At 37.5% G+C, this 11,049-nt stretch overlaps 1 protein-coding gene across 3 annotated transcripts in view; it reads right to left on the bottom strand.

Annotated features, from left to right (window-relative positions):
• The window catches only part of lingo2 (leucine rich repeat and Ig domain containing 2), a 265,572-nt gene that overhangs the window by 223,305 nt on the left and 31,218 nt on the right, over window positions 1-11,049 (bottom strand). The window contains exon 2 of one of the 3 annotated variants that reach the window (XM_032527565.1): window positions 5,074-5,169. The exons of the other annotated variants lie outside the window; for them this stretch is intronic. The gene's annotated coding sequence lies outside the window, so the exon portion shown is untranslated. The remainder of the gene's footprint in view (window positions 1-5,073; window positions 5,170-11,049) is intronic. 3 annotated transcript variants of the gene reach the window in all.

The following is an 11,049-nucleotide window of genomic DNA, read 5'->3' as shown; positions in this document are numbered from 1 at the left end:
AGTAACTAGTAACTAATTACTTTTTAAAAGTAACTTGCCCAACACTGGTTAAAATCCTGCAGCATAAAAGGCATTAAAAACTATGATTCAATACAGGCTGGTATATAGACCCGTAAAACATACTGTAGCTCCAATTTTAATATAAATACAGTATGTATTCCTAATATTGAGTAGCACAAACCACACCCCAGGTATTCTACTGATTTGTGAGTTGTATATCAAACATTTTTTACTAGAAATAGGTGAAGGAAAATGGTCTTCAACTGGAGTTAGGGTTGGGTGATAAAAGAAAATTTAGATTTGTCAATATATATTTTGCAGAAATGCTCAATTGAAATGCATCAATTTGATCCTATACCTAGATTTTGTCAGGTATTTCATTCACTGGATTAGCAAAAAATAAAAATAATAATAATAATTATATGAAATGACATACATAAAAAAAAAAATGTGTATCATATGGCCCACCCCATTTGAAATTATGTCAATGCACTTCACGAAAGAGGCGAGTCTCAGATATTTTGTACACATTCAGTGTACACATGTACCCAGACTGTCAGGCATTTTAAAAACAACACAAAAAGCACTTGTTGTCATTTCAATTGAATTGCTTTGCCAGTTGTTTTCCCCATAGGATGACTAGCAGCAGCACTGGGTGGCTTCTACTGCTGTCAACCTGAAGCACCTAAAACACTAGAGATATGCCTCTGTGTAGCGGCATTCAAAACTTCCTTCTGTCAATTTCAACGTTAACACAAGTTATGCTCACTGTGGAATGTTTACCTTTTGTTGGGGAAAAACAATTTTAAAAATCTACCACCGATGTAGTTATTGGTTTGTGTGCGGTTTTCTAAATGCTTAACATTCAAATTATTAAAGGTGCAATATGTATTACTGACAGCTAGTGTTTAAAATAGTTACTGCAGTACAAATTCAAAATACTGGAAAAAGTCGTCCCCCCCGCCCCCTCCTCCCCAGACTCAAAGTGCACGAAGATTGCCAGGCTGAGACCGCAGCATCCACAACAATGTTGCTTAACGCTTGTCTCCCATATCCAGACATTACTTCACAGCACAGCAGAGTAGCGAACGTTAGATGCAGGCTATATGACAGTCATAAAAGCCCATGCTCTCGCGGAGCTCTGTACCCAACTGACAGGCACACTTTTTGCCTGTCAGTGAACCTCACTCTCTAGCCTACGGACAGACAAACTTCCTCGGCTTAGAATTAGCTACAGTAGGAACCGCTAAAAGTAATATTACCTTGCCATCCTCTCTACCCGACTGTACACACTTTGTCTCAGAATTACTGTACGGCAACAATTGCTAAACACGGTGCAAACTCAGTCCTCTCTTCCCAATTTACAGCACAAGAGAGGGGGTCTCTTGGCTAAAAATAACTTACCGTTATTGGTTACGGCCACTGAACAGGCTACACAGTGGTAACAGCCGTGTCCCGTTGGCCTGGTCCTCCGGTAACGTTAGCTAGCAATTAGCAGGGTTAACATGGTGGCAATAGCCAGAACCAGTCGGAATCATTTTACTGGCGTTGTCTCAACTGTTTTTGCCGGTAACCAACTCTGACTCTCTAGCTATTTAATTCATTTTGAATACACAAATACTGAAATGACAAAATGTCCGTCTCTTTTAGCCGTGATAACTTAGCCTGAAGCTAATGCTTAGCTGTTTAGGAGGAAATTAGCCAACTTGGCGTCCTTTTGGACTCTAAGTCTCCGTCTTTTAAATAAATCTTCAATTTTTTTTTTTTTTAAGGTCGGGTAGAATCTTTCTCCATTGATCCTGTATGTTTGCTGTTTACTGCTGTAGCGTGTTGGGTTTACGTTTTTAAAGGTAATGATATATCTGGCAACCCGGCCTGGCTGTCAAACTGGGCAGTTGATAACAACCAAGGCCAAAATACAAACAAATTATGTTATGGAACGGACATTTCAAAAGGAGAAATGACAGGAATTAGCATTGTTGTCAGAAAAGATAGTATTTGAAATTAACATGTTTCCTTAATATCTGATGATGCATTGGGGGTCATTTTGGATTTATTAAAGCAATTACATACTGGAACTTTAACTATATTCTTACTATTATGTCTATAATATTTGTTGAGATTGGGTTTGAAGTGAAGGGAAAAATAAGTGCAGGAAAAACCTCAATCTGCCATTCACGACATCTCTGCTATTCTGACAGCAATGTTTTTGAAATTATGAGATCTCTGGCATGGTTTACCCTGCAAGTTATAAGTCAGCAGAAATGTGGATGACAGGAAAAGTCAAACAACAATGAGAGTTTTTTTTAAAGTTTTTATTTTTTTTTACATAGAGACTTAATGATTGCATTCAGGCTTACTATTGGCTGTAGTCTTCACACTCCATCCTATATCCTGTCTGTTTAAATCACATACTTGTGACAAATTAGTTAGGTGGAATATAGAGATGCTGGTGCTTTTTATCTGAATCTGCATGATAATTTTGTCTTTCAACAAAAAGAGAAGAATAGCACTGTCTTGGGAGGGGATTTGGTTGGAGCAAGGGTGATATGAAAAAGGTGAAAAAGAATAAGAGCGGGGGTTGAGACAACGCTGGGATAAAATCTTGAGTATGGCAAGGTCAGCAGAACACTCTATTAAATGAAATGCTGCAAAACAAAAAAAATACACAAACAGGAAAACACACAAACACACACTTACACTTAGCAACCCACTGCACATATTAGCTCCTACCTGAAGACAACATGCTGGGAACTGCTAAATTATCAATGGACTCACACATGGCTGTATGTACCTGTACACAAACACACTTACTCTCTAGCTCTTTCTTTTCTGTCATTACATTGGTCTCTGGTCATTTTGAAGTGAATACCAGTATATTAAAGGAACAACTTTATCAACTTTACTTTTGGCTTACATGTCACACATTTTGCTTTCATTCTTGCTTTCTTCCCTTTAGCAAAACTACAAAGGGTGTGATATGCTACACACACTTACAACCCTAATGCTACTTTCTCATTGATCATTCTCATGCCAGATTCTCTCTTTTATTGTGTAGTAAACACAATATAAAAAAATCCCCTATTGTACACAGCAGTCATACCCCAGAAGGAATTATTTTAAACTGCACTCTAAAAGGTTATTTACTGTTTCAATGTTATCCATATAGTCCATTAAAACACATCCTTTAGTCCTCTAATAAAATTTCAATGAGAGATGAAATTTCAATGAGAGGCAAAAACAATGTTCTTGTTTGGCTGCATGTTGAATTAGTTAGTCTAAAAACATTCATGCTTATTCATAATAAAGGACTCAGTACAGATGGTATGTGAGAATGGAGGAAACATTTCAACATCACATGGGTATTTACCCACTATTAACGGAGTACCTTTTGTAATCCTTTCAAAGGCCTCCCCTAACTACCAGAGTGCATTTTGCGATTGTGCATTTTTTTGTGCCGATATGGAGTTCTGCACAACATTCTGATGTTGTTGCAGCATTTTAATCAATCTTTGCCTTCCAACTCCACATCAAGAGATATTAAAAGTACCAGAAAAAATATTGATTTAAAAATATATATTTTATGTCTCCTGATGGCATTCATCATCCTAATTTCTCAGGAGTTCCCTGAAGGCAATAGGCGCTAAATAATTAATGAGCCTGAAAGCTGTTTGGCTCTGTGAGGGAGTGCCTGCAACTCTTTTGGGAGACAAAAATCACCAACAGCTTTGAAACCAGCAGATGCAGGCCAACCTCAGAATTAGTATTGTGTTCCGTCATGCCAAACATTTGGTACTGAGACAATGCAATACAGTTTCGTTACAATTTCGGAGCCTCGCAGGCAAAGAGATCAAAGTCCTGTCCCGTTTTGCCTCGGCCTCAGTTTACCAAGACAATGAAGAGATGGTGATATAGTTAAGACTAATTTCAAAGAAAACTACTGAGAGTTCCATTATGAACATGCAAGGAGCTGAAATAATGAAATACTACAGTCTTCACCTCAAGCTAAAAAGCCCTGCGTGGATGTACTACTTAAAATGGAACCCATGTTTTTTATCTCTCTTTATTAAATTATTTGCAAACATGAACAGCTCTATGACAAAGCTACCAAGACGAGAACCCAAACGTGCTAAAGCAAGTTTATCAAGAGTGTATAATGACTGATTTGTGACACAAGTTATTTCTTTACATCCAGATGTATGCACTTGCAGATGTTCAATTACAAGACTTATCCTAATAATAACTGGTACATGTTGGTCTTATCAATCATGTAGATGCGAGTTGTGTGTCTTCATGTTGTAGCTCGTGTGTTCCACACTGTGGCAACAACTTCCACATGTTCAGAAAACTAGACTTGACTGCCCCAAGATCAGATAAATAACTTTTTCGACGTTCACATTAAAACAGCATGCAATAGTTGGCCTCATGATTTCTAAGGCATCATGCACTGTTCATTGTTTATCTTCAACCTTGATTGAGATAATAGTTGTTCAATAAAATATCTGGAGCAGTCTTGTAAACAGTGTCACATTTCCCTCTGGGACCTTTGCAGCATTCTTTTGGGAGGCTTTAAATCTCAAGAATCAGTATGTAGGCCACAGTATAAAGACTTCAGAACACAAAGAGAACACAGGATTCAGTCAAGGTTTCAGTAAAGGTTTTTAAATGCCACAGCAGAGACTGATAGTGGAGAGAATTGCACCCTGCTGCAGGAAAATGGTTATATCCATGAAAACTCTGATACAGTGGTAACATTTAAGTGTCCCACCCTAGAGTGAGAATGACACCTTTGACACGGTTGCATCGCATTTGCAAAGCAACATAGCATAAGTCACAGCTACTTTGCAGTTGCATTTCACTGATTTGTGGCTTGTCGCTCCAGACGGATCGGCTGTTTAGTTCAACACAAAATTGGGAAGATCGGTTTAAATATTCTAAAAATAGGCTACATTCTGTCCTGAATTTTGATGCAAAAGTCAGGGAAATATTAAACATTGTTTATTGTTATGGACATGTAACTGCAGCGGGAAGGGATGGTTTGAGGGATGACTTCCCTTTATCTCAAGCTTATACCTTCTTTATTTTCACAGTGGATCCAGCTTTCTTCTGCTATGTGCTCATGATGTGCCTTGATGCAAACTGATGGTCACTGAACTTCTGAGAATGTATCTGCAAACACACAGTACAGCTGTTATTAGACTTGGTTTATTTTATCAATCAACTTTATGATCATAAAATAAAAAAATTATGATGTCTCACTTAGGATTATATAAACAACCTGAAAACATATGTAAGCAGCATGCAGTATTTTATTGTTTTTGTAGATCTAAGCAGTTTATGTGGATGTAAAGGCAGTAGTTCCCAACCCAAGAATGTATCCCATTGTTTCCTAATGGTCAATCAGTGCGACTCTCACAGGTAGCGAGGACTCCCAGACCCCAGAAAGCAGGCACCCATACTTAAATTGTCAACTGTGAACTGCTGCTAAAATTAAAAATTAAAAAATAAACACTGCAACACATTAAGCATTTTATTTATAAAAACGTAAGACTGCGTAACTAATCCAATTTTGTGTAAAATAATTCAAATGACTGCATATAGCCTTCACGAGAGGTAACGTTAGAAATACAAAATCCTGGGTTGTACAGAATTAGTCCTTTACAGTTTATAATCCTGATTTTGTCCAACAAAATCGGCATAAATATAGGATGACAACAAATGGGGGATAGAATAAATCAGATAAAGTTAAAGACACTCCAGACAGAAACACCGTCATTGTTTTCCTCTTGCTCAGACCAAGATCTCTCTAAAATCTAGGGTACGTTATGCACAGGTGACACAGCGTGGACACCATCATGATTTGTTTAAATCTTCCGACAGATCCAGGATTTCAAGATTACAGAACATGTAAACCTCCAAAACACCTTTTCTATTTGTTTAATGATAAAAGGACCTTTATAAAAAGGACTGATATTTTGCATTTGAACTTGTTTTATTTATCAGATAATGCTTTTTATCATTTTAAAGTATGCACAGGAGGGCATTAGAATATAATTATAGCTTTTGTTATTCTGTTTGTTTGCTATTTCCATGACTTGTAGCATTGTGTTAATTATGTTCTAACAGTTAGATTTGTAAAAGATAGATTTTTTTACCTGCACTGATACTGCTTTCGGACTCCTGATTGCATTCAAACAGAGTGGTAGTATGGAGGTGTCACTTTGCATCTCCTGGGGTAGAGAACAGCATGTTGGATTTTACGAGATTGGATGATGGACTGTATAAAATATGGACATAATCTTCATGACGTCACCCATAGGGTTCTGAAGAGGTAAAGTGAAGCTTAAATTTGGAGGCTCCCGGTGGCTAGGGCTGTTGCAATGTTGGCAGTGATTGATCTCAGCTAGGAAAATATGGACAAAAAGGTGGAGTGTGGAGAGTTAAGGGTACGCACACATACATAGAGGATATGGAATTGCTACGCATTTAAAATGTTAAAAATAGTTAATTCTGCTTTCCTGTATTATAAGTCAAAGGGAAAAGGAAAACCATTTTCCACAATTTACAACTATAAGTTGGGTTGTTGGACTTTTACTTCAGTGATAATATCCATGATTCTTTGTACATAGTAATGTGCTACCAACTGAAGCAAGTAGTTGAGGATATTGTAATGTTTGCATTTAATATCAATGTAGTATCCTCCATGATTGGATGTGCTGCAGAAGATGATCATATGTATTATCCAAGTAAATGTGTGAAAAGAGGCTATGTTGAAATGGCAATAGTGCCATTGCGATATTAATACACAACAGATCTGTATAGCCATTGAAGCATAAAGTCTAATCAAAATCATCATGCGCTGTGAAAAACACTGTAAATGATTCTGTTTCCCATTTGCTTATGTGAAGCTCTTTCATTTTAATGAGATTTCTTGGACTTTATCTCAAAGGAAAACTACATTGTCACAAAAAATGCATCACATCCATCATCTACATAGTATATTACTTATTAAATGCTTGTGCAATAGTCCAAACTTCCAAACAAATTATATTAATTTACTAACAGCATTTCCATTATACTCATTCATTTAGACTTAATTCAGTTATGTATCAAACAAAAGAATAAGGTACATTTTCTCAATGTAAGAGAAACAGGCAATATATCTGAAATCATCACACTATAAGTACATCTAAAATGCTCTGTGTTTCACTGCCTATACTTCTCTTTTTCTGACAAAGCTTGTATGATTGCGTTATCCATCCATTTACACAGTTGTCTGTCTCCACTTTACTGTATGTCAAAAAACGGAGCCTGAATGTTATCCATTTTATTGCAACTAGAGTCCCAAAGAGATAGGTTACCTTATGTAAGCACCTTTGCGCTCCTGGTGATTTCCTCCATTGTCACCATCTTTCCTGCCCTTATGTGACTATTCTGTCTTGTACCAAGTACTATCTTAACCAAGGCAGTGACATTTGTTTCTAGTCTTACATAACAAGCAATATTTTAGTAGTGGGTCTCTCCACTGTGTTTGCACAAGGATGAACATATATGTACTGTATGTGAGCTTGCAGGCTACACGATACACATTCCTGCCACAGGTTTGATGCTGATTCAATGATCGCCTGTCTGTGGCTGTAAGGAAATAAAAAGGTAATACAAAAGAGAGCGATAGCAAGCAAATGTGGGTTTCTAGCTATGCAAGCATATGCCTCGGGGATTCACCACATAAGTACAGTGTGAGAATATAGGTTGCGCTCAGTGGTATTCACAGGTTAAAGATGTTGATGGACAGTTTAATAGCCTACTTTCTGGCCATCCAAGACTACACTCCATTGGAACCACGCTCAAGATTCTTAAAGAATTCAACATTTCAACTGTGTCCCTTCTCAGAAAAAAAGGTAACACTTTGTTACATAGTAATTGCTCACAGCTCAAAAAACTTGATAAGTGTTTTATGAACTTGCCATAGAGCTGCCAGATTGTTTTACATAACAAGTTTGTTTTTCAATGCATTGTTCAAAGTGACTGCCATGAATTTTTAGCATATTACTTTAACCACACTGTCATTTAATTTCAAGTATGTTTTTAATTTACAAACTGTATCTACAATTCCTGTAGTAACCATTTAGTATGCAATGCTGCTTTATGTGAAACAATAGTGAACAAGAGTGAATTGCCTTGGTTGGTTGACACTATTTAGTTTTTGCCCTGTTGAGCATCAGATGGCTTTTAGAATGGGCAGGGAAATTGCTCTGAACAATGACAGTCAACTGTGTTTCCATAAAAATAAATTATGATGAAAACGTTTATAAAATTATACCTTTGTTGCTGCTCATAGCCAAGGGCAGAAACAAATAAACACATAAATGTTTCAACTCGCATCTTCTCATTAGATTTATTTAGAGAAATCTAACATAATTATATAATTTTATTGCACTTTTCAGTGGTTCTCATTAATTTTGCTTGACATGAGTGGCAATGCTGTGGGTACTTGGATAACTGGGTTTCATGCTAGACAGTGGTTGGAAATTTGAATAAGACATCACACTTTGAATATACATGCACGTATTTTGAGGTTGCAAACACACCCACTATAGTTGTTATTCATGGTAATGTGGTATACTTTGAAGTATGTGAGCACTTTTGTGTAAGTGTTTCTTTCCCGTTGCTGCCATAAAGTAACGTCTTCAAAAAAACAGTGTAGGGGGAAAACCCATAGCCAAGTAGGGCACATACCACATGGGTGCAAATATCCTGAGCATCGAGTCCCTGTTTCAGCTCAATCAATTTTATTTGTCACATGAAATTGTATATGGTGCAATTCCAGTTGAATGTAATCCAATCAGTTACCTATCCTGATAAATGATTAATAGCCAATTGCCATCACCGTCCAACGTCATACACCCAAAGAACAACCATTAAATCTATCTCTCACTATAAAATCAGTGCATAAAAAAAGGTGCAGAAAGAAACAAGATTCCCTATTTGTGGCAACAAGTTTGGATTCCATTTTGACCGTTTCACATTTTTTTAAAGAATTGTCATGAAAATTAGACTCATGCAAGTGCACAGGATGTTACACAGTGCCTTAGAGAAGGTTATATGCTGATGAATGGATAATACAAGCTTTTAATGTCTTAATTAGGAAATGCAATGATTATATTAGGTCTTATCAAATTTCATTGTGGAATGGTCACAATCAATCAACTATTTGCAAATGATCAATTAAGCAGAGGAAGGTGTCCCAAGACACAAAGGCAAAAGAAGTGCTAAAATGACAGCTTGTGTGGAGATTTCTTGTAAACACACAAAACATGTTTAGATTGAGAGTTATTCATCAATAATACTCGCCAATTTTTCAAATATTTTAAAGCGTGCGTAGTTAATATCTATGTTTACTTGCAAGTGGTTTACTTCTTTTTTGCCTTTGTTGGCGTATTACACCTTAGATAATTGCAAAAGTGTGAAACAACTGGCAGGAATGTGCATCGTCTCTCTTGAGAGCCCACCAAATGTAAAGGCCACACCTGTGAAATCAAACGAATAATCAGGCAAAGGGAGACAAAAGAAATGGTAAAGAATCAAACCATAAGCTCAGGCCATGTCAACAGCAGCACTCACACTTAACAAGGGACTGATTCAAGTCCAAGAGTCTATAAAATGTGGACTGAGATGACCATGTGGTTGCCCCACAAATGTCAGCAAGAAAGGTTCCTTGCCATAATGCCTAAGAGATGGATGGCCTTGGTTTGACAAGGCCCTGTCCAAATGACTGGATTCAAAATAAAATAACAGCTGATCAGTTTACCTTAAATCCTGATTGTGTCGTATGTACATGGCCCTGACTGGGCACAATTAGACCTAAGATGCTCAACATCCTAACCTAACTCAGACTAAGACTTTTGGAAGAAATAGATTGGGAAGTGGATTACCTATTGCTTCATGTGTGAATCATCAGTCACTTTAAAGTGACAGAGATTGAAGCTCAGAAGTAACATCTGATAGAAAAATTCTGTTTCAAGGAAAAGACTTGAGCAAGTAGATGCCTCTTTGACCCAATGGGCTAAAATTGATGATGCCACGGTGCACGTGAGATCATGTCGCGATCCAATGAAGAGACTGCGGTTCTCAAAAACAGATAAATTGGAAAGTAATCCTCACTCATCAGCAAAACATTCTGTGCAGAAGCATCTGTGACTGCTGTCCCTGATCTTTACAGGGCAGCATTCTGATTCCAGTTGTCTGAGCAGAAATTTGAGGACACCATTGACAACCAAATCATAAACAGCAGACGTTGAGGATGACTAGAATTCCACTAGTGGAAAGCTAAAGAGATCAAGGAATAAAGGGAGCAGCAATCTAAGGACAGTTATCAATGCCTTTCTCAAAACTTGGGAGAGGGTGTTTTGTATTGCCTCTTTTTCTTTATACACACACACACACACACACACACACACACACACACACACACACACACCACCCACCACACACACACACACACACAAGTACAGGCCAAAAGTTTGGAGACATCTTTCAATGAGTTTTCTTTATTTCATGACTATTACACATGTAAATTATCACTGAGGCATCCAAACTAGAATGAACGTATGTGGATTAGTACTTAACAAATTAGTTCTATTCTAGTTTCTTCAAAGTAGCCACCTATTGTTTTTTGATCGTGCTGCAAACCCTTGGTGTTCTCTCTATGACCTTCATGAGGTAGTCACCTGAAATGGTTTTCACTTCACAGGTGTGCTTTGTCAGGGTTATTACTGAAATTTCTTGCCTTATTAATGGAGTTGGGGCCATCAGTTGTGTTGTGCAAATGTCAACTTGAGTCACCAGCTTCAGAAATCGCAAGTTAACAGCAGCTCAGATTAGAGAGCAGATGAAAAGCACACAGAGTTCCAGCAGCAGACGCATCTCTAGAACAACTGTTAAGAGGAGACTGCCCTAATCAGGCCTTCATGGTCAAATGGCAGCTAGGAAACCAATGCTAAGGAGAGTCAACAAACAGAAGAGATTTGTTTGGGCCAAGAAACACAA

This window comes from Etheostoma spectabile, chromosome 10, assembly GCF_008692095.1.
Source record: "Etheostoma spectabile isolate EspeVRDwgs_2016 chromosome 10, UIUC_Espe_1.0, whole genome shotgun sequence".
NCBI classification, from domain to species: domain Eukaryota; kingdom Metazoa; phylum Chordata; class Actinopteri; order Perciformes; family Percidae; genus Etheostoma; species Etheostoma spectabile.
Note: the sequence above shows the minus strand (reverse complement) of the source record. Positions and strands in the feature narration are given on the sequence as shown.